The sequence below is a fragment of the Vulpes vulpes genome, chromosome 1 (assembly GCF_048418805.1).
Source record: "Vulpes vulpes isolate BD-2025 chromosome 1, VulVul3, whole genome shotgun sequence".
NCBI classification, from domain to species: Eukaryota; Metazoa; Chordata; class Mammalia; order Carnivora; family Canidae; genus Vulpes; species Vulpes vulpes.
The window spans coordinates 80,204,376-80,228,084 of NC_132780.1; the positions used below are offsets into that span (position 1 = coordinate 80,204,376).

The 23,709-nt window shown below is 40.8% G+C and overlaps 1 protein-coding gene and 1 long non-coding RNA gene across 3 annotated transcripts in view; one reads left to right on the forward strand and one right to left on the reverse strand.

The window, feature by feature from the left end:
* Nucleotides 1-23,709, reverse strand: part of MTHFD1L (methylenetetrahydrofolate dehydrogenase (NADP+ dependent) 1 like) — a 186,689-nt gene that overhangs the window by 11,890 nt on the left and 151,090 nt on the right. The window lies entirely within an intron of this gene.
* Nucleotides 1,455-22,424, forward strand: LOC140600060 (uncharacterized). The gene is made up of 3 exons (XR_012003270.1): nucleotides 1,455-1,582; nucleotides 13,448-13,523; nucleotides 17,222-22,424. It is a non-coding gene; the product is annotated as an uncharacterized lncRNA (long non-coding RNA).

Below are 23,709 nucleotides of genomic sequence, written 5' to 3' on the forward strand. Positions count from 1 at the left end.
TTGGACCAAGTCACTTTACATTTCAGTTAAAAAAAAATATTTTTCATTCTATGATTTTTATATAAAAGGAATTTATATAATAAATTTTTCACTCATGACTTTCTAAGATGTAAGTCATGTTTGATTACTATAAACATTACCATATTGTGCTTACATATCATGCCAGTATCACATAGCTGAGATTATTTGGATTTATGTCAATGGCCTTGAATGAAAGAATTAGCAAACACAGTTATTTTTCTCATCTTTTGTAAGGGACGATTATAATTTTCTTTTAGTGGTGGGGAGCTAGTCCCTAACTAACTTTTCTTTCCATTAAAAAAAAAAAAAAGTTTTAAATAAAAAAGTAAAAAACAGTAGAAGTAAAAGGCAAAGTTCTGCTCTTATGCTTCCCAGAGGGAAGCCCTGCAAACAATTTCTTTTGTCAACTCCTGGGTTTCTCTTCCTCTTTAAGCATCTCTCTATAATGTATTCTTATATCATTTTGTACAGAAATTGGATAGTTCCACAAGTACAATTCTGAAATTTGATTTTCAGGGAGATTAATACTGAAAATAGGTAACTGGGGTAGTTTCTAAACCATGCAATGCTCGCTGGAGTGCGTGAGGCTAGAGTTGTCACTAACACATTCTATGTGCAAAGTCCATGGGCCTGCCTTTTGGAAAAGGAGAGACTGTAGGAGTCCTTTAAGACAGAAACAAAGATAAATGTGAATCAGGGTCTGACTGACCAAATACACAAAGGAAATGGAGAAATCCTACAACTTTTTTGCAATGCCTCAAGCATAAGCTAAAAAATTCATGTTACAAAGGATTAGCAGTTTTGAGTTGAAAGACTTTGAGATGCCTCCCCCTACTCCATAATTTTTTCCTTTATTTGTTCTGATTGTAAGGATGGTACCTCTTAGTCTACTTTCGTTTATGGTTATCAGGAATGCCCTCATGCTGGCTTGCTCAGGAGGACAATGTCCTGCTGGTCACCGTGGCTGGAAGCTCAGAGGTGGCACATGCAAGGTGTGGCTGGGTCCTCTGGTTTCTGTATGCTCTGTGGGTGTTGGCTTCCTGCCTGGTGTGGGCAGCTCCGGGCCAAAGACACCCAGTGTAAGAGAGGATGTCCTCTATTTTTTCTTGATTCCTTTTTTCTATTTATCAATTTTCAAACTCATAATGTGGTGCCCTGACAAGTCCAGTGGTCACTGGTGCTATGCTAAGCACTTAACATGCGCTATATCCCATTTACTTCCTACAACCCTACAAGGCTGGTGTTATCCCACTGCCATTATCTCCATTTTGCACAGTAGGAAAACAAGACATCATAATGTGCCTCAGATCACACAGCTCTGACCTGGTGGACTGGACTTCAAAGGCAGCGTGACTCCCAAGTCCCAGTGCCAACTGTGGAGCCCTACACCTCCCTAAAATCATGGCATTTAGTTCACTGCCCCTTGCTGGCAGCATGTGCTCTTGGGTCCCAAAGGGGCAGGAGGATCATCCCAGATCTGAAATTGCACAGAGATGTGAGCCACTGTCGTGATGGAAATCGACACGTTCTATCAAGCTGATTTTTCAGCTACAGCATTCAGGTAAATAGATTTCTGTGAATTTGTAAAGTAAACTCAGTTACTTGACAACTTTAGCCTGTATTTCTTTTAAATTATAATATTTTATTTAGGGATATGTTACACAGCCTACGCTTGGGGTAGTATCTTTCCAAATTACATCTTAAAAATCTCGTCATAGCAGTTAGCAGTGAGTAAATCCTACCTTTATGACTGTTAAAAAACAATCCCTAACATGGTACACATACAATAACATCAAGAGTTTTTTCTTAAAAATATCAGGCTTGCTACTCTTTAAAGATCATCCATGAGACATGGATTATTTACTCCTATCTGAGAAGTGTAAATGTCATTATCCACTGAAATAACTGAAGCGCCACATCAATTCTTACTTAATGATTTCAGGGAAACTGTTGCATAACTAAGTTTGGAATTTGCTCTGGTAACTAATTTTAGCAGGATGGCAAAATCTAAGACAAATCTAAAGCAATGCTACTGTGGATTAACCAGTTGGCTTCTCTGTCACTTACAGGTTTTGTTTTTATTCATTACCAAAAAGATCCATGAAAGCCACGCTCAAACAGGTGCAGCAATGGGCTCCCAGCAGTTGTGCGGCCTTCCCTGGGGCCCATGAGGAAGGGGAATCACCAGGGCAAAGGCTCTCAGTGAAAGTCTGGTGAATAGCAGTAATTCAGTCTAGATTGAGGTATGGCGGGAAGGGCTCATGCCTGTACGACTTGTGTGTTCTTGGGTAAGTTACTTCACTGAGCCTTGCTTCTTTATCTGGAAATACAGTCGGAGTATCAAAATATCTGCATTATAGGTTCTATTTCAAAACTCAGATGAGATAAAGGAAGGACTGCAGTTTAGTGCTTACTACACAATAGATGCTGTCATCTTTTTTTTTTTTTTTAAGATTTTATTTATTTATTCATGAGAGACACAGAGAGAGAGAGGCAGAGACACAGACAGAGGGAGAAGCAGGCTCCATGCAGGGAGCCCGACGTGGGACTTGATCCCGGGACTCCAGAATCAGGCCCTGGGCCAAAGGCAGGCACTAAACTGTTAAGCCACCCAGGGATCCCCGCTACTGTCATCTTATTACAGAACGTACAATTGTAATTGTCTAGTGGAGTGCGTTGTAAGTTATTTATGGTAGAAAGGGAAATTTGAAAATAATTCTGATCTATGATGAATTATAGATTTTTTTAATAACATTTTATTTTTTTAGAGAGAGAGCGAGCACAAATGAGGAGAGGGGCAAAAGGTGAGGGAGGAGCAGGCTCCCCGATGAGCACGGAGCCCAACGCAGGGCTCGATCCCAGGACCCCGAGATCATGACCTGAGCCGAAGGCAGACGCTTAGCCAACTGAGCCACCTAGGCACTCTGAGATTTCTTTTATAAGAAAAAAATGTTCAGCGGTTTTATGAGATTTTCCCTTAAACTTTTCTGGCTCTACAAACAATTTTAAAAGCCACGCTTTCTGGCCTTCCTACTTATGGTAATCAAATCTGAAGCTAGCTCCATAATTGTCAAGACCTAAAGTACTCAAGCAAACAGGGACTGTTCTGATTGAGGACAGATCTTATTTTAAAGGAGAAGCTTCTAGAAGTATGAATGATGACCTGAAAGCTGGTGTGACTCTAACCTGAGGTGAGTGGGGAGGAAATGCAGGCTCCGGCCTCTGTGCAGGGCAAAGAAGAGGGGAGCTGTGGGGGCAGAGGCACTATCTGCAGTTGACGGCCAAGTGCCTTGCCAGGAGAACCTCCATCAGCTCTGGCAAAACAAACCAATTGAACAGTGCTTCGCCGTTTGGAAACTCGATATTAAGTAATCAAATTCTGGTTTCTGAGAAGCTCATCATCTGAAAATTAACCATGATGCTCTGGGCATGGTTTTATCCTAAGGTCCTAATGGCAATTAAATAATTATTCTGTAACCCATTTAAAGGGGAGAGAAGATGCAGGGGAAGGGGAGAATAAAAAGGAGGAAGGCAGGCGTGGGGGATGAAAACTGCTTTTACTTAGCTGCTCTGGTCTTTCTCCCCAAGGAACTTGTTACAGAGATGGGGCTGCCCCGTCATTTAGTATTTCCCTTCTGTCTTCACCCCGCCCGGCCCTCCCAACCCCGGCGAAGCTCCTCCGCAGGAATAATAAGCTCCTGCAGCAGGAAAATACAACAAGATGGAGGGAAATTATATTTCTTGAACGTCCCCTCTGTGCTGCTCTTGGGTTGGAAGTGGTGGTCTGGGGAGGCTGCCTGGAGGAGGGGAGGGGTAGGAGCTGCCTCCTCCAGGGCTCCCTGACCCACCCGTGGCTGCCCAAGTCTCAAGAAGGAAATTGAATTAGGGCAGGATTTAGGACTACTGTGCCAACTAATTTAACTATATTAAAAACTAGAGTTTTATTTTGTTCTGCACTTTTTTTTTTTAAGTGTTTCAGATCAGATGCTGGCTGAGGGAAGGCATGAGGCATGTAATGAATGGACCAAATGGGGCCCCTCCCTCAGCCATGGGGTGACGCCCTTGGCTCCAATGGGACTAGCTGGAGCCAGGGCTTTTTTTTTTTTTTTTTTTTTTAAGATTTTATTTATTTATTCATGAGACAGGGAGAGAGAGAGAGAGAGAGAGACAGAGACATAGGCAGAGGGAGAAGAAGGCTCCCTATGGGGAGCCCAATGCAGGACTCGATCCCAGGACCCTGGGATCATGACCTGGGCCAAAGGCAGAAACTCAACCACTGAGCCACGCAGGCTCCCCTGGAACCGGGGCTTTGAGTGAGGTTCTAGGAGCGGGGCCCTGATCCCATAGGACTGGTGGCCCTGTAGGAGGAAGAGTCACCAGAGATGCACGCACACAGAGGAAAGGCTGTGTGAGGGTCAGGCTACCCGAAAGCCGAGGAGGGACCTGGGGACAAACCCTCCCTTCTGACACCCTGCTCTTGGACTTGGGGCCTCCAGAGCCGCGAGGAAATACCTCCTGCTGTTCCAACCCCCAGTCAGTGGTACTCTGTGACAGGGGCCCAAGCCAATGGACACGTGGTCCTTATGTGGGTAGTTCCTTCCCTGGACACATTTTCCTGACGATCAACAGAACATGTTTTTCTTCTGTCACTTTCCCCGGTTCCCGGACCGAAACAGTCCTAACTCCGCTACTCACAGAGGCTTCTCTAAACAGAACATTTTTTGCTCATGGAAAGGCAGACAGTAATTACAGGCCCGGGTGTGTGGGTGTGGCCACGGCCGGGCGAGGCACTCCGAGCCATCCCTCCTGGATTCCTCGCCTGCTTCACCCGTGTCATCCCCCTTCCTCCCTGCCCGTGCCTCCAGCACTCCGGGGGCCCCGCAGCTGCCTAGACCTGCTTCCTCTGGGTTAGTGTCGTAGAAGAAATAGAAAACTGGGGACCCCTTGTCTGCATCATTCACAATTCATGCCCCCACTTCTGTTTCTCACAAACACATAGACTACATTAAGAATAAGGCAAGATGCTACGAGAGCAAGATGACAGATTCTCTTCATTTACATTTATTTTTTTTCAAAGTAAGTCATGTACACTGCCTAAAAGGTCACATGGTTCGTTGTGGTAGGAAAGGACAGTTCCCGTCTGCCCCTGCTCGCTGGCCCCCGACCACACTCCTACTCCCCAGAGGAAGCCCCAACCAACTCCTAGTTTTGCTTTTTACTGTTCGCTGCTCTGGATTTTGCAGCATCAGTTATTGTCTGTTGGCTTTCTCATACGGATGATGAGGATTTAGTTCTTTTACATCCTACCATTCCCGTCCCAACTCCTCTCCTCTTTCCATCTCTCAAATGTACAACTATCATTGCCTTTGGTTGGGTCAGGATTTACAGGACTATAAATATGACTCAGAGTGAGGCCATCATACATATGCTGAGCACATTCCCATTCTGGTGTCGTTTTCACTTCTTCTAGAGTTAGAAACTGTCCTGCACGGTCATTAGCTCAGCTTGCTATGTGCCTATCATCCATGCACCAACACCCTGGGACAGAACTCCAGGCCAGCCTTCCTGTGGCCAAGCGTGACACGAGCCTCCCTTGTAGCCTGCCAGTGCCCTTCTTTTTGCAGGCCAACAAAACAACTGTCTGGTGGGATCACTCTTTGCCATGCTCCTGGTCCTTTCTATTGTCTGTTTCCACGTGCTGTACCCACATCATGGTAGATAAACCGTGTGGTGACTTTCAGTAACTGCGCCTTCATGGTGAGACCTGTTGCTTGCCCTAAACCAAGAGAATATAGCAGAGGTGATGGGATGGTGCTTGGTCTTTTGCTCCTGCTGGCTTTCAGTGAGTACCATGTTAGAAAGGAGCTAAGGCAGCCACAAAATCCACATGTAGTCCCCCAAAAGCTGATGGCCAACAAAAAGCTGGGCCCTCAGTCTTACAAGGGCTGGGCCCTTGAGTTCTTACAGAACTCAAATCTGCCAACAACGCTGTGAGTGTGAAGATGAGACCACAGTACCAGCTGAAGCCATGACTGTGGCACAAAGGACACAACTTAGCTAATCTGTGCCTGGACTCCTGATCCATGACAACTGTGAAATAATAAATGTGTATTACATTGTATTAAGTTGCTACATTTGTGGGAATTTGTTATACAACATAGAAAATAGAAAATGAATACCCGTATCTTCCTCTTTTAAACACTTTTCCTAGTGTTTTTCTATTTGCAACTTCATTTTATTATTATTATTTTTAGAGAGAGCGTGCACACGCAGGTGTGCTGGAGCAGGGGAGCAGAGGGAGAGGCAGAGAGAGAATCTCAAGCAGGCTCCATGGTGAGGATGGAGCCCAATGAGGGGCTCAATCTCATGACCTTGAGATCATGACCTGAACCAAAATCATGAGTTGGGCACTCAACTGACTGAGCCACCCAGAAACTCCACTGCAACTTTATCTTAAAAACTGGTCTTTTATTTTTATTTTTATTTACGATAGTCACACACACACAGAGAGAGAGAGGCAGAGACACAGGCAGAAGGAGAAGCAGGCTCCATGCACCGGGAGCCTGACGTGGGATTCGATCCCGGGTCTCCAGGATTGCGCCCTGGGCCAAAGGCAGGCACTAAACCGCTGCGCCACCCAGGGATCCCTAAAAACTTGTCTTTATTTAGTAACTTGGCATACAATAAGCTGCCCAAGTTCAAGGATTAAGTTTACTAAATGTTATTACAAAACAAGTTGCTATAAACACTTATATACAGATCTTTATAGGGGTCTTTGTATGTTTCGTTTCTCTTGAGTAAATAATTAGGATTTTTTTTGGGGGGGGGCATATGGTAGGTATGTTTAATAAATAAAGACTTACCAACTTACTTTCTAAAGGGGTTGTGCTGTCATGCATTCCTCCCAACAGCTTAGGAGAATTCCAGTTATTCCACAGCCTCACCAACATTTGGTATGGTCAGTCTTTTTAATTCTAGATATTCTAATAGCCATGTAGTGGGATCTCCCTGTGGCTTTAGTATGCATTTCCCTAATTTTCATGTGCTTATAATCCATATATTTTCTGGGATGAAGTATCCACTCAAGCCTTTTATTAATTTTTTAAAGGAGTTGTTTGATTTCTCATTATAGGGTTCTGAGAGTTCCTTCTACATTCTGGATACAAGTCCTTATTAGATAGATGACTTGCAAATGTTCTTTCTGCTCTGTGGCTTATTTAGTTTCCAAATATTTGGGGTTTTTCCAGATGTCTTTCATTGTTCATTTCTAATTTAATTCCATTGTAGTTAGAGAACCTACTTAATGTTCTTTGCTCTAGTTCTGTTTTGATACCACTCTAGTTTTCTTTTGATTGCTCCAAGTATTTTTCCAGTCCTTTTCTTCATAAACTACTTATGTCTTTACATTTAACATTACATTTAACATTAATATGTTTCCTATGTTTGAGACTTGCATTTCTGGTCAATCTGACAACTCTGTCATTTAGACCATTTATATTTAATGTGATTACTGACATAGCTGGGTTTAAATCTACCACCTTGCTATTCTTTTTTTCTCTTTGTTCCTTGTCTCCTCTTTTTTTTCCTTCTTTGGATTGAGTATTTTTATTGATTTCATTTTCTTTCGTGGTCGGTTTATTTATTACAACTCTTTGCTGTATTATTTTAGTGGTTTCCTTGGTGTTTATGCTACACACACTTAATTTTTCACAATGTACCATCGAGTGATATTATTCTACTTCATATATAGGTCTTATGCTATTGTGGCCATATATTTTGCTTCTATATATTTTATATACCCCACATTTTTATTATTTTTGTCTTATACAGTCATTTATCTTTCAAAGGGACTTAAATACTAAGAACAGAAGTCTTTATGTTTACCCATGTGGTTACTATTTCTGGTGCTCTTCAGCCCTTTGAGTAAATCCAGGTTTCTGTCTGGTCTAATTTTCATTCTGCCTGAAGGATGTCTTTTAATATCTCTTATACTTCAGGTTGGCTCATGATCAATTCTTTCAGCCTTTGCTTCTCTAATAAAGGTCCTTATTTCACCATAGCATTTGAAAGACATTTTAACTGGGTAAAGAAACCTAGGTTGAGAATTTTCTTTCAGTACTTTAAAAGATGTCACTCCACTGTCTTCCGGTCTGCATTTTTTTGGATGAGAAACCAGCTGTCAATTTATCTTTTTTCCCTCTGTACATAATGTGTCTTTTATCCTTTGCTTATTTTTATGATTTTCTCTTTATCATTGGCCCCAAGCAATTCTGTATATTAAAAAATATTTTTTATTGAGGTATAATCGACCTATAACTTTATATTAGTTTCAGGTGTACAACATACTGGTTTGATATTTGTATATATTGAGAAATGGTCACCACACTGAGTCTAGTTAACATCTGTCACTATGCATAGTCAAAAAATACTTTTTCTTGCGATGAGAACTTTTAAGATGTATTCTCTTATCAATGTTCAAATTGATTATAGTCATCCTGCTGTACATTACATCCTGTGACACTGCCTCTTTATAACTGGAAATTTGAACTTCTGACCCCCTTCACCCATTTAAGGAATTTGATTAAGATGTGCCTTGATGTAATTTTCTTCATGTTTCTTGTATTTGGAATTTGCTCAATATCTCAGTTCTGTGGGTTTATAGTTTCTGTCAAATTAGGAAAATTTTGGCCATTATTTCTAAAATATCTCCACTCTTTTTTTTCTCTCCTGTGGGACTCTAATTATATGTAACTTTCATCACCTGAAATTGTCCCAAAGTTCAGATACTCTTTTTTTTTTTTTAGCCTTTGTGGTTTCATTTTAGATAGTTTCTACTGTTATGTCTTCAAGTTAACTAATCTTTTCTTCTGTATTATCTAATCTGTTATTAATTAGAATACTTGTTCATCTTAAATACTATAGTTTTTATCTCTAGAAATCTGGCTTGTCATTTTTATGTCTTCTAGCTCCATTTAACATGTTAAATCTTTCCTCTGGTTTCTTGAACATATAGACTACCATTATAGTAACTGTTCTAATGTCCCTGCCTATTAATTCTATCATCTGTCACTTAAAGGTTAATTTTTTTTTTTTTTAAAGGTTAATTTTGATTGACTTTTCTCATCATAGGTTGTATTTTCCTACTTGTTTGCATGCCTGGTAATTTTTGACTGATTGTCAGATATTTGATCTTGTTGGATCCTGGATATTTTTGTATTTTTATACTTAGTTCTGAGACACATTTAGTTACTTAGAAACAATTTGATCTTTTGGGATTTTGTTTTACAGTGTTGTTGGGTGGGACTGGAACTGTATCTAGTTAGGGTTCATCTTTCTTCTACTGAGAGGCAAGATCTTTCTTAGTATTCTAACCAGTGTCTCTTGATAATGAGGTTAAAGCACAGGAAGCAGGTGCCTCCTTCCTGGCCATCTGTGGAAGCCATGCACTAGTCCCTCTAATTCTTTTAGGTGATCCTTTCTCTGTCTTCCAGTAGTTTCTCTACAGACAGGCACTGATCCCTTGAAAACTCAAGAATGACCCTCTGTGGGCCTTCAGAGCTCTCTCTTGCTCTCTCTCTGCACAGCCCTTTCATCTCTGGTATCTGCCCTGCAAACTCTAGATGCTTTAGTTTCCCTGGAACCCCACCCACATGTCTTCAACTTAGTGAGATAGCTGAAATCTTCTAGGTTTCCTTTCACTATGTAGCAGCATGAAACCTTTCCTCCAGGCAGTAGTGGAGGCCACTTGTAGGGCTCAACTTGTTTCTCATTTCTCAGGGATCAGTATCTTTTGTTGCCTGATGTCCAGTCTTGTGCAGTATTTTCTCAAATACTTTGTCTAGTTTTTTAGTTATTTCAAATGGAAGGGTAAATCTTGTCCCTCTTATTCTGTCTTTACTAGAATGCAATTTACTTTTTTTTTTTTTTTAAGATTTTTATCTATTTATGAGAGAGAGAGAGAGAGAGAGCGAGAGAGAGAGAGAGAGAGAGAGAGAGAGGCAAAGACACAGGCAGAGGGAGAAGCAGGCTCCATGCAGGGAGCCCAATGCCGGACTCAATCCCAGGACTCCAGGACCACACCCTGGGTTGAAGGCAGGTGTCAAACCGCTAAGCCACTCAGGGATCCTGAATGCAATTTACTTTTAAGACAATTATACGCCATCGGGTGAAATATTATTATGTTATAAATGTGAGTATGAATTTTATAGGTGATGGCGGTTTTAGAGGTTACTATTATGCTACTTACTCTATCTACAAGGTAAGCTTATTGGAAACATGGTATTTTTACATACAATAACAGACCTAGACTTTAAGATATATAGTCCAAGAATGAAATTACGTTAATAATTAAGGACCAATGGCATAATACACAGGGCTAAAAATCATTTTCTTAAACCCGGAGCCAAAATTCCATTCATTTATTAACATGTAAAATAAATACAAGAATTTTCTGCATGTGTGTGTGTAAAAAGTTCATAATCTTTAAAAAGAAGCATGAGAAATTCTATACTTGTAATGTAGATTAAACGTGTGTGCTTTTTAAAAAGCAAATTGTAAAAATGATGAGGAATAAAAGAACATACATTTATGTTTATTTTATTTTTTTAAAATAGATTGTTTTTTTTCTTATTTTTTATTTATTTATGATAGTCACGCAGAGAGAGAGAGAGAGAGGCAGAGACATAGGCAGAGGGAGAAGCAGGCTCCATGCACCAGGAGCCCGATGTGGGATTCGATCCAGGGTCTCCAGGATTGCGCCCTGGGCCAAAGGCAGGCGCTAAACCGCTGCGCCACCCAGGGATCCCTACATTTATGTTTAATTTGGAAACCAATATTATAAATAAGAGGCTTCTTTAGTTACTGCTTAGTTATCTGCTTTTCTCAGAACAAGCCGGTTTTCTCTAACTTTTCCTTTTTGGCAAGTCAGCTCCTTACTTCATTGCTTTGCTACTGACACAAGCAGGGAGAACCATTTGAAGTTCAGTGGGCCTCCTTCAGCTGCCCTCTCGGTGACCTTGGTGAATGAAAGCTTCTCATGATGGCACATTCTCAAATAAATCTGTGGCTCAGGCATCTGACAAGTGTCTGAGTAATTCACTAACATGTTGAAGTACAGTGATACCATCAGCCTACTAGCTATTTTCCCACAGAAACCAAGCCAATAAAGCCTGAATTTTTCATATACTTATATATAGAGAGAACACAAATTATCAATGCAGATGCACTTTCCGTCAGCAAGCAGTTGTATCAGCACCACCTATCTCCCAGCTTAGTTTCATTTTCACCATAATCTCACTCTTCCTTCCTTCTCATCTACTTCCCCAACCATTACACCTATTGTAATGTCATTTTCTGGAAGCCAAGTCAACCTGGTGCTTACGTGAAAATTTAATTTCAAGCACGTACATCTAGATGAAGCAGGATGGCAAACATTTGTTTCATACACTGTTATGTTTCAGAGGTGACTGGAGCAGGGTTCCAATTTCTCTAAATGAACTGGGACCGGTAGGGGGCTTTCAGACCAGCTGTTTCCCCTCTGTGCAGTCAGTGGGGATTTCCATGGGGAAAGGCCTAGGACTGGCTCTCTGCCTCAGGCCCTGAAGGCCTTGATTGGCTTTGGGATGAGAGGGTCACCAGAAGGACCTTAGGAGGGAAGTGATCCCTGGCTAGGCAGTTACAAAGAACCAAGGACACATGATGCTTACTCTAGAAACACTGAGGCCCCTTGCAGAAGAGAAGTTGTTATGGCAAAGTGGTTTGGCTAATAGTGGAAAGGGGCACTTTCTTAGATGAGAAACAAAAGTTATAAATCCAGGGTTAAGGGACTGCAATAGGAAAACAATAGAGTGGTGACTTTGATCGAGGGGGAGGAATAGTAAAGGGAAAAAAGCACAGAGTGAGCTAGAATCTACTGTATGGATTTTGTATTTAGCTTTTGTAATGAATGGCCAATATCCAAAAGTCTTGTGGCCTGTCAAGCAAGCAAGAGAGCAACTGGTTCATTTTTGACCACACCTTACTCCTCCTGGCTGTATCACTGGGAGGGCTAGGGAGATCCCATTAAAAAAAAAAAAAAACAAAACCTAATTTTTAAAAACAATGTGATCTCCATGTACCTGGGTATGGGCTTTACGACTGCCATCGTTTTGGAATGAAGTCACAGCTAAAATACCATACGGTAGAGGTGGATGAACTTAAAATATGAAGTCAATACTCAATGTACCCCAGCCCCCCGGCCCCTTGCCACTGGACCTGCCTTTCCCAGCATCCCAGTCTGAATTCCTCATCTTTCACCAAGACCATCCCAAATTATGATGGATGTACGGACTGCAATAAAACGATACCATAGTTTTAGTCCTTTCCAAAAATTTAATGAAATCAGACATACTGGCACAAGTCCACAGGAAAGGAATCAAAGCTGGATACCATGATCACTGCTTCAAAGAAACTGAGCTGAGTTCAAAAGAAGTAAAGCTGTGGACAAGTATTGATGCCATTCTTAAGGCTACTGATGGTCCATCCCGTGAATGGACCACTGCTGACAATGCTAAATGTGGGCAAAATGGTTACTTTCTGGCCTACGTAAGAAAGTTCTGAAATTTTTAGCTTTTATTTTCTGCCAAGTTTAATTGTCCTGCATTGTAAGTAAAGGATTTTTAAGTTGAAAGTTTATGCAATTCTTAAGAAGCTTCAGAAATTTCTACTCAACTTTTGAAAAAAAAAAATAATTTGGGCTGTATACTCAGAGTCTCGAGAGAGTCTCCTGGGATTCGTGAATGGAAACATTAAAAGCCCGAAAAAGAAGAAAGGTCAGAGAGTGGGCTGGGAAGCATATGGATGTTGTAACTGAATCCTCAGTTCAAGAAGAAGCTGACCTGTGGCAGCTAGTTGGAGCCATGAGGAAATGCCTCAGGATTTGAAAGCCCTGGTAGCATTATTAACCGCATCCAAGAATAAAAAGTGAAAAATGATACTGGAAAATCCTGAGGTGTCTCCATCTTCATCACTGATAAGATCTTGGCTCAAGTTCCACTCAATGGGTCAGTAGGCAAAAGGCATCGGTGCCCCGTGAAATCACAATGTGGCTTTTTACTTCGGTGTGGTCGGGCACGCATGCCTCTGTTGCTACAGACAAGAGGACAGCATAAACTCCCCTTTGTCATCTTCTGATTTAATCAAAACAGTGCTGCTATCAGATCTGTATTCTAGCTGTTATTTCAGTTTGTTTACCCAGAAGCCTCCTCTACTGCCAATGGAGTGAATCAGAATTGTGTTATCTGTTTAGCATTAATCATCTCTTTCATGTAGCTATGCCTGGGAGTAAACTTATTATTCAAATGCTACTTTCAAGTCCTCTTGGATGTCCCTTCATGCCTCACAAAAAATTACAAACGTGCAATAAAAAATAACCATCTGTGGTTTGCAGGCACTGAGGCCCCCACACGATACATGGGATGCTGTGTCCACGCGTCATCAGCAGAAAGGAAGAATGAATGGTGATGGTAAGTTGCCACTTACGTTCCAGCTCCTGGAGAAGTGACCTTGTGGTAGGCCTGGGTCACTGGGTTCGAGAGATTTCACTCTCCGAGTACGTGGAGATACGTGCTTACGTATGGAGTCATCTACCTTACTTATGTGTAACAGGCAATTTTATTTCCAGTGTTAGTAGGCAAGAAGCTGTTATTTATTCCTTGTGAATCTAACAAAAATTGTGATTTAAAAGAGGGATGAAACAATTTTGATATATATATATTTTAATTTGTGATATTTTTAAGTGGTCAAACCAATAGGAGTTGATTTTATGATAATGAAAGGGATATGGTTTTAACACTTACTCAAATGTATTACAAAGACCTACATACACTGGTTTAATGCTGAGCATGAAAGGAATGACATGAACAATGGTAAGAATTTTGTGGGAGTAAGATGAGAAAACTTAAGTTTGAGAGGATCCTTCTTAGGGAGCTGGGGGGCCTCAATCATCCCAAAAAGGATGCATTGCACTCTGGTTGCTGACTTTTTGGAAGGGCTAGTCACAGATGAAGGATCAACCCACTTTTCCTGTTGTTCTTTTTAAGCCAAATCATTATTTTTAAGAAACCAAGTGCTATCCAACCTCTATGAGTATGAGGACTTCTTTTTGAAGTAGAAAATGAGTTCCTATGTGTAGAATCCATTAAGCATGAAAACATGTCAGAAGAAGGACCACTGTAAATGGAGTGCTAATGACCTTAAAGGACTTTATAAAGATAGAGGAGGTTCCTCTTCCTCTGAGACAGTGAGTTTTAAGTGTAAAGTAGGTCATTTGGTGACAGGAAGGGCATCACTCCAAGGGAGGCTAGACTGAGGACTAGAGAACAAAAGCCAGAATCCTGACCTCAGCTGAGGCTAAAGCCACACAACCCTAGAATTTTTGTTTTCTGGGTCAATTCCTTGCCTCTTTTTGTATAAGTTTTGAGTTGAGTTTCTTTTATTTGCACCCAAAACAGCCTGACAGTGAGCATCAGACCACACTGGCAAGGAATGGTTCTGCCATCAGCCCCTGCTTAGGGCCCTAGGTCTCCAGACAAGCGAGGTGCTGGAAAGAGGCAGGAGAGGGGTCAGAAGCCACCAGGGGAGCTGCGGCTGTGGTGCCTGAGTCCCCTGCAGGCCTTCCTTCCCTTATCTATGGGCCTTCCCTTATCTATGGGAAGGAAGGCCTGCATGCTCATTCACTTGACTGAGAAGCTCTTCCTTTTGTTAACCTTTCTGTTCGTCTGGAGTGGTCTTTCAGATACTCCTAAATCAAATCACACCAAAGGTTTAAAACTGTACATAAATGTGTAGGAGGTCATTTAAGAATATTAACACATTTTGCAAGATTAGCAAACAGTTGCTATCTTGAAAAGTTGTAGGTTATGATTTGGTTCAATTTTATGTATATATATATATATATATATACACACACATATATATGTGTGTATATATATATTTGAAGAATGTATAAATGTATATTTGAAGAATGGTGAGTATAAAACTAATCTTTGTTAAATTGTAAAAAAAAAAAAAAATCAAACCCCTATTTCCAATAAGTTAAAAACAATTTAACACTTCAAGGGAGTGTTTCAGGAATTTAAGAATGGCACAAAGAGACAAATTTTAGATTTACAAAAATGAAGTTAATTTCTTTGGAAGTGAACTCTGCAAATGAAATCAGTGGTTTTTAAGAGACAACTCCTCAAATTGACTATTTTTGCCAAATATTGACCTTATTTTCATTCTTTGATTTTCCAAGTCTTTAAAATAGTATATTTTTAAAGACAAACAATTTGATTATGTATTTTGAGAAACTCTCAATCTGTGAGTTCATCCAGGAGTGGCCGGGTCCCAGTGGAAAGATTCATGACAAAGATACACTGATTATCTTTTAAACTTCCCCAAATGCTCACAACTCCTTACAACAACTATAATATTATACTGTACTCAATTCAAATTATTGTCCACTTGGAAAAACAAAACAAAACAAAACACCAAAAACTGGAACACAGTTCAGATCTTTGGTTTTAAAGGTATGTTTTCAAACCCTTCATTAATTTCCAACTTGAGGCAAGATAATGTAATATGACAGCTGCCATTACTTCCCCCTTCCCACTTTTGACTTTGGGTGTTTAATTATTCTGTTTTCTTAAATGTCTAAATACATTTGCATAAGTTTGCAACAGTATCAAATGGAAGGATTCATGAATTTGTCAATATTATTTTTGGCTTGCTTCATGGAACGGAAACGTGCTATGTTAAAAGCACAAAATTCTGAACAGGGAAATAAGCAAATTGCTCTTACATCTGTATAAAACATATTTGTTGGTAACATAGAAAAGAAAAGAAAGATGGGCGTTTAACTGGATTACTCATCTTGCAAAATATTCAGTTTTCCTATGCTATGCTGCACAATGTCAATTAATCATGTTGGAAAGCTGAAAGAACAAAGACTGTTTTGATGACACATGAGACAGTAAATGAAGCTGAGATAGGAATAAAGACTGGAGGGATAAAGACTGGTATTTTGATTCTTTTTCAGTCTATATGATTGGATGATACAAATGATTCCAACTTGGTTTATAATCTAAGTTCTACCATTGAGTTTGACTTTGTCCATGTTTTCTCACATTCCGAGACAAATGAAAATAATGCAATACTGTCTGTTAATAACCACACAAAAAGTAGCAAACACATGTAAATGTAACCAATCTAGCCATAAATAGGCCAGAATGAACATTAGAGAAGGTTAAGTGGTTAGGCACCAAGGTTACCTCCTAGAACCAAAGCCAAATTACATGTGTTGAGCTGAACGGATGTCTCATAGGACTGCAGTCTCTCTGCCTTCTCGTCTGCTCTATGCAAGTGTACGGCCACCCAAGAATGAAATCCAAAACTGAATAAATATGCAGCAACCTCATTTTACAGTCTTCAAGTTACACCTTATCCTTTATCAGAGCTTCAAGCAAATAATTAACTTGTTTTGAGTTTGACTTATTTTCATTTCCCATATCCAAGGGGTCAACCCTGTTCACCTTTGCCTCCAACATACACGTAATACACAAAATGTGCTTACTTATCTCGCTCCTGGTTCTAGGGTATGAGTAATGTCACAGCAAAGGCTTTGTCACATTTTTTTTTTTTTTATTTGCAGTGGCTTAGAGTGCCTGGAAACATAAATACATGAATAGACATGAGAGTAAAGAGGAGAAAGAGGTCTTAGTAATCTATTGCCTTTTGATACCCAAGGTGGATTGAACATCACTGACTGGCTTAGAAATTCCATTCAGGTGAAGGACTTGATGTGATCAACTTGACTTTTCAGGTTCTAAGGATCAGGCTTTTGGTGAATGAGTTGCATTAAGCAACTTACAAAGGGCCTGTTTTATAATCTAAATGCCATTTTATTAATTTACAAACAATGTATGACTGCCATTTTGAGACACGGTGTGGAATGATGGGAAAAGCACCAGACGTGAGACAGAAGAATGTGTAGCCAGGGCACATTGAGGAGCCTGTTTTCTTGATTATGTAATGGGACAGGTAGACCAGATGACCTCTAGCATGATGATCTGGAGAAACACAATGTTGGGCTTTCTCACCGCCTGACTTTGGTTATAATAACTACTTTCGAGGTGCTAATGACTCCAGAATTTATAGTACAGATCTCTTTTATCAACCCTAGATCCAATACCCCATTGTCCAGTCAATGTCTTCACTTGAATGAATAACAGATGCGTCACTCAACCTGTTCAAAGTGGAATTCATCATCGTGCAGCAAAGAGTTAACATAGCAGGCCGAAGAATGCTATTCTTACACCTGCTTGCAAGGCTGGTATCTGGAACTTGGACTCTGGGAGGGGTTCCTTCCATCCTCTAACTCCCAACGGTGGCTAGCCACATGGTTTACACCAAGCATGCTTTGTTTTTTGGAGTCTGGAATTTGGTATGCGCCAGGCAGAGGGGTGATCAGCCCCTGGAAAAAGTTCTAGGTGCTGAGTCTCTAATGAGCTTGCCTGGCAGACCACAGTTCCTATGTGTTGTCACAATTCAATGTCAGAGGGATTAAACAGGTTCAGTGTGACTCCACTAGAAGAGGGCTCTAGGAAGCGTGAGCTTGGCCTGCTCCGGTCTTTACCACACATGCCTTTTCCCTTTGCGGATTTTGTTGTAATAAGTCATAGCCTCAAGTATGAATATATGCACGACCTATGACTTGGTCTGGTGACTCACTGAACCTGGGGGTCGTCTTGGGTTCTGTTATCTTCTGCCTAAAGCTGTTTGTTCTTCTTATTGTTTATCTAAATCAAGGACAAATAGACTGCCTGGAGGAGCAAGTCAGAAATATGAGCCCGTCTTGAATTCTCTCCTCCTCTCTGCATTCATTCAGTCCAGTTTATTTGACCCCCTCCTTGTATCTCTCACACCTGCCTCCTTCTCTCATCTCCCTAGACCTTAGTCTAGACCCATGTATTTGCCTTCTACTACTACCACCTCTTAACAAGGCTTTCACCCTTCTAATCTCTCTTCTTTCCACTCCCCCCTCCAGACTGCTGTCTGCGGAATCTTTTTGAAATGTAAACACAATGATCATGCTCCTCTATTTAAAATCTCCAGGCCCTGGGGGTTGTATTCTTGCCCACTGTCATTGCTCACACTCACTCAGAATCTTGTTGCTTGCACACACGATCCCTGTGACACAGAATTTTAGCAGTGCTTTCTAATGCCTTGATGCTTTCTGTTTACTGCTTTCCTGTCATACAGCATCTGGCTAACCTGTTCTCATCTTTCACAATCAGGCCGCTGCATGCCCAGCCTGCCAGCCCTGAGTGCTACCTGCTCCATGGGCTTTGGAGCACATTCATGTGCTCAGTCTCTCAAAAGAAAAGAGCTCTCCACTTTTCAAGCATCTCTATATTTAAATGCTGTCCCTCACCAGCCTTTGAACTCCCCAAGGGCAAGGTCCAGGCCTTTGTTGATTTGTTGTTCTTTCTCATGGCCTAGTGCACAGCACTCCTCAATAAATATCGAATGAGTGAATCAGAAATAAGGAATTTGTGTGGTTGCACAGTGATGCATTTAATTAGCTAGAATGGCTCCATGAATCATCACTGTTTGCCTGAGTATCTCAAGTGTATCTAAAGGAAGAGGATTAGTCAATGAGAAGATCAGTTTCAATGAGAGAACTCTGCCACCTGATTGTCTTGGTGATAACAATAAAAAAAAAAAATCTCATTCCTCAGGTGCCCTCCTTTTCTAAATTCCAGGTAGTCCTATACCTTCTGCTGCCCGTATTCCACCCCGGGGCAATGAATTTAATTATTTGCTATGTAAATATTACTGGAGTTGTTTTGATCAGATTTTCTGAATTACTTCCCACAAATTCAGTGCTGTTTATCTTAGAGATGTCCGCTTACTGACCTTGGCCGGCTTTGCCCTTCACTTAAATCCTAATATCTTCCTCCAAGTTTCTACTGTTTCCTCCCTACATTACATGAAGGATTTGAGTCTGGAACCAAGCAAAGCCAAAATCTACTGGAAGCATTGACTTCCTCATAAATAAAACGGATGATTCCCTGGTACATTATGTAATACACTGAGGAGGAGCCTCTCCTTACCACGTCCTGGCTGATCTATATGTGCCCACAGGACAGACAGCATAGCCAGTCTCCAGCATGAGGATCTAAATGCCATGTCAAGGACACTGGAGGAACGGGCACATGACTATCTTCATGCAGTTTGGTTAGCAATAAATACTCAATATCTCTAATAGTTTCCAGGAATGAAAACTACTCAACAAAATGGTAAGAGAAAAGCCTCAATACTTAGGGAAGTACGCAACAGGTTTTATAACATCTGCATCATTTCGTAGTTGTCATTTCATAAGAAAGAAGAACAATCTTAAATTTTATATTCTGATTTTATAAAACACCAGTCAAGATCCAGTTTATAACTACAGAGGCTTAAAATTAACAGGTACCTGGGGAAAGGATCCGTCCTATGAGGTATAGGAACTTGGCTCTGTGGCAGAGGCAAGACCATGCATGGGTGCAGATGTCCCAATTCAGTCTACTCACCACTGCACCATCCTGGCCTTCACCGATTAGCTGTCTTTTGGTTTAAAAAAGAAGTTCCTTTAGAAATATTGTGAAATGTATAATGTTGGTGAATTGCTATCTAATGAGTTAAAATGGCAAAATAACAACCATTGGCACACATGTGAGATGTCCTCTCCCCCCCACTGCTTGGCCAGGCCACACCCACCCAGCCCTGCAGGCGGGGTCCTCGGAAAGGAGGGGACCAGGGCTTTCTAAAGCAGGGGTCAGGGGGCCACATGAGCCACGGCCTTTCCTTCTTGCAGGACAAACCATACCTTTCCTCCTAAACCATAACTTTTATGATAGAGCTCTATCTTCAGGGTTAAATGGGCTCCTGTAGGCTAATTACCATCTACACATTGAAAAATTTGCAAAGGTGTAACGGACTGAATGACTTGAGGGCTGTCGGCCTGTAGGTCACCCTTAAAAGCCAACAAGCAAAACACGATTCTGCAAAGCATGCTGAAGGAGCTTTCTGAAAGATCAGAAATGCAGCCTCCACCACCAGTACAAAGGCCAAAAACAGATGTGACAGACCGCAACACTCAATGCTCCCTACGTCCTGCTCCTCCACGAACCCCAACATGGCCCTGCCCCTCCCAGAGGCTCACGCTGCACCAAATGCGTATCTTGCTCAACTCTCTTTGTGAAGTTGTTTATATTTCATCAAAATGTCAACGTGGGAAGTCAGTGTAAGGTCTTGCTAGGTGCCAAATGAAACAAGAAGAGAAACCAAAACGCTTGGTACCTAAGCTATGCGTTGTCGCTGAAAGGCAACGAGAGTAAGGATTTTTTTTTTTTTTTTTTTTTTTCCTGGAGAGTGAGGATTTTGTGTACTACTTTCCTCAAAGAGAAGACTATTTCCTGGCATGTTTTAATTGAGAAGATAAGGTGGGAATATATCTTAATGTGTATGGATGTGTCTATTCTAAGTCTAGATCTCTTTGGTCTCAGAACATGCTGACATGGAATTACTACTTATGTTTTGCTCCCTAATCTTCTGTAGGCCTGTTCCAGGAGATGGAGGTTTTTAGTAAAGAACTTGAGGGAGATTCCCTTTCAATAAAATTTAAAAATCAGATTGATAGACATCCGGATCATGGAAGATACAAACTGAATAGAAGTCAAGATCCAATCAGACAGTAGGTGTGTGGTCCAGGCATCCTACAGTTATGAGGGCTCAGCTGTCTAATAGTTTTAGAACTTCTTGACAACCAAAACAAAAAGGGGAAACCCTCAGGCCTAGGATGTGCCTTGAAAATGTATTTTCATTCTCTGGGGAAAGCAGCGCAGAAAACAAAGTAAAAAATACAAACAAAACCCAAACTGACACTTAGGATGGAAAGAATTCATTCAGTGCCTGGAACCTACTGTGTGTTAAGTGTGAGGCCTGGCAGTTAGAACTCAGGGACCAATAGGATGACCCCACCCTCCCAGGACTCCTTGAAGAACCACAATCCATTACTTTCTAGGGAAAGACAAGCACGCATGTCTCATAACTTGGAGCCATGACGCTACAACAGAAGTCACGGTATAAAAGGAGTACACAGAAGTTACGGAACCCAGAGGACCCTCTCCTGTGAGTTGTCTGGAAGGGGTCCCAGGTCAGAGGAGTGTCCTGCATTAGCATGTTGGTAAAACAGCTCCTGACAGCACCGGTGTTCCTCAAAAGGACACTGTTCAAGAGAAACGGACTATACAGTCTGCCAGAAATACCATTTCCCAAGCAGGCCTGATAAAAAAAAATCAGGCAGCTGATAGTTCAAGGTTATAATCCCTGGCAATGGCATGGAGTGAATCTCTTCTACCGCATTGTGCTCCTATGCCTGGCAGATCAACCATATGGCTGGTTGATAATATATTTGTGAAATCAAGGAACCAAACCAAATCTCTCACCTAAAAAGATAACCAAGCCATCCTAAAGAGACAGGGGCCAGGATTCAACTTTGAAAACAGTTCTAAACCTGATACAAGCACATTAACTAATGGGTGACAGAAATGCTGAGATCCACGCCATAAAAAAGTGGCTGACATCACTCTGGCTGATATTCAAAGATACTCAAAACAAAGGTTTCTATGAGAAAAGTCACAGGAAAATCTCAATATGTCATAATGAAATTTGCCTTTTGAGTAACACAGCCTTCTGCTAACCAACTAGAAAAATGAGTCAGAAAGTTTATCCTGATTTACTACAGTTTTAAAGACTATATGGAAATTAATGAATATCAAGCAATATGGTTTTGGATACCATCTGCTCCCATAATGGGATTGGTTCTGGAGTAGATTATTTAAAGCCACTCTTTCTAATTAGATGGTTACCAGAACCAAGGGCCACTTTAAGTAACTCCTAGGATGTGAAAATAAGACCATATAATCAGTACAAAGATGGTATACTATTTCTTACAGGGCAATGCCAAGGTTGAATGTGGTTCTGCTACTTACTAGCTTTTTGATCAGGGTAAGTTACTTAACCTCTCTGTGCCTTGGTTTCCCTGTGTGTAAAACAAGGATAGTGATATTATCTACCTGGAAAGGGCACTGTGAGGATTAAATCAATCAATACATACAAATTGCTTAGAAATACTACCTGGCATCCAGCAAGTGCTCAGTAAATGTTTGCTCTGAATACAGTTTTAATTTTTATTATTTTTATAATTTATGTAAGCCTCCCTTTCTTTCTAGCTGCTTTTCTATGCATTTTTACATTGCTGAATTATGTGCTAGGAATCTCATTTATTTTCCCACTAAGCAAATCAATTATTTCTCCAAGTCATTAAACATCATAAACACGGAATATATTTGGAGACTGTCATTATGGTCTTGAAACTATCCGGACATTAGTATCTTTAACCCTCTCCCTAATGAATCTTTTTAAAATTACACATTCCACTTAGGAGAAAAGAATGTATTATTTTGGGGCTGTCTGTGCATGTGCTCATAGAGGAGATATGGAAAAAAATAGAATCACAATTGAAGACCTATGAAAGTTTACTGAACGGGTATAGGCATAGTTTTTGTTTTTTGAGTTATAATACACGGAGAGCAGTGTGTGCATGTTGACAACCCAAGAGGGAGGATGGGGTGTCAGGGAGAAATGCAGAGTAGGCTGGTGCACTTGAGATGAACTGGACACTCCATCACTGTCCCCAGCTTGAATCTGTGATCACAAAGAAGTGCTAGAGCAGGATTTATGGGCATATGTTCTTTCAGCACTACAGAAATTCCCCATCATGGCTTCCACGTATTATTAACTATATACTGTCCAAATAAAAGAATCTGTCTGACGCTGTAATCTGTAAAACTGAATATAATCTTCCTAAACCTTCTGTTCTTCCAGTGATGTGGTGGCGGCCATCATTTTTTTTTTTTTCTGTCTGAACTACTTCCTACTCGACAGAAAGATATAAGGTTCCAATTTATGCCCTGAATGCAAACTAAAGAGGCTTCAAAGAAGCCGAATAGATGTCCTATTGGAATCCCATTGTTAGGTGGTTTGGTGTCTCTTCTGTGTCTTCCTGCCAAGACTATTCCATTTCCAAAATGGAGCACATTCCATTCTTTATGACAAACTTATCAAAATTAAAATGACCTCCAGCTGTCAAAACAGCTTGAAGAAAAAGTCAGTTATGGTTATTATAAAGAAGAGAGAACTTACAGCCATCTACACGATGATTTTTACCCACGTGAGAAGTGTAAGTAAATAGTTTTAATTGGCATGAAGGACTGTGAAGGAGTAATCTGCTAAATTCATTAGGGATGGAAGGCCAACACCATGGTGGATCTAAGAGCTGGACTGACCATCCTCAACTTGACCTTTAGCAGACCAGTTCTTGTAACAAGGATTTGTGGGCCCAGACTAAAAACTGTCTCTTAACATGAGTGGTAGTCAGGATTTTTCACTGCTTAGAGGGAACCTTTCACATATCATTGTGATTTTATAGGTCTGATGACAAGTTAACTCTTTGCCATTTGGAATTAGCTTCCACTATGCCATAAAAAAGAGCAAAGCTAACAGAAACTCAGGTTATTGGTCCCAGCGGACTTACAATAACTGTGATAGAGCAGCAAATAAGAT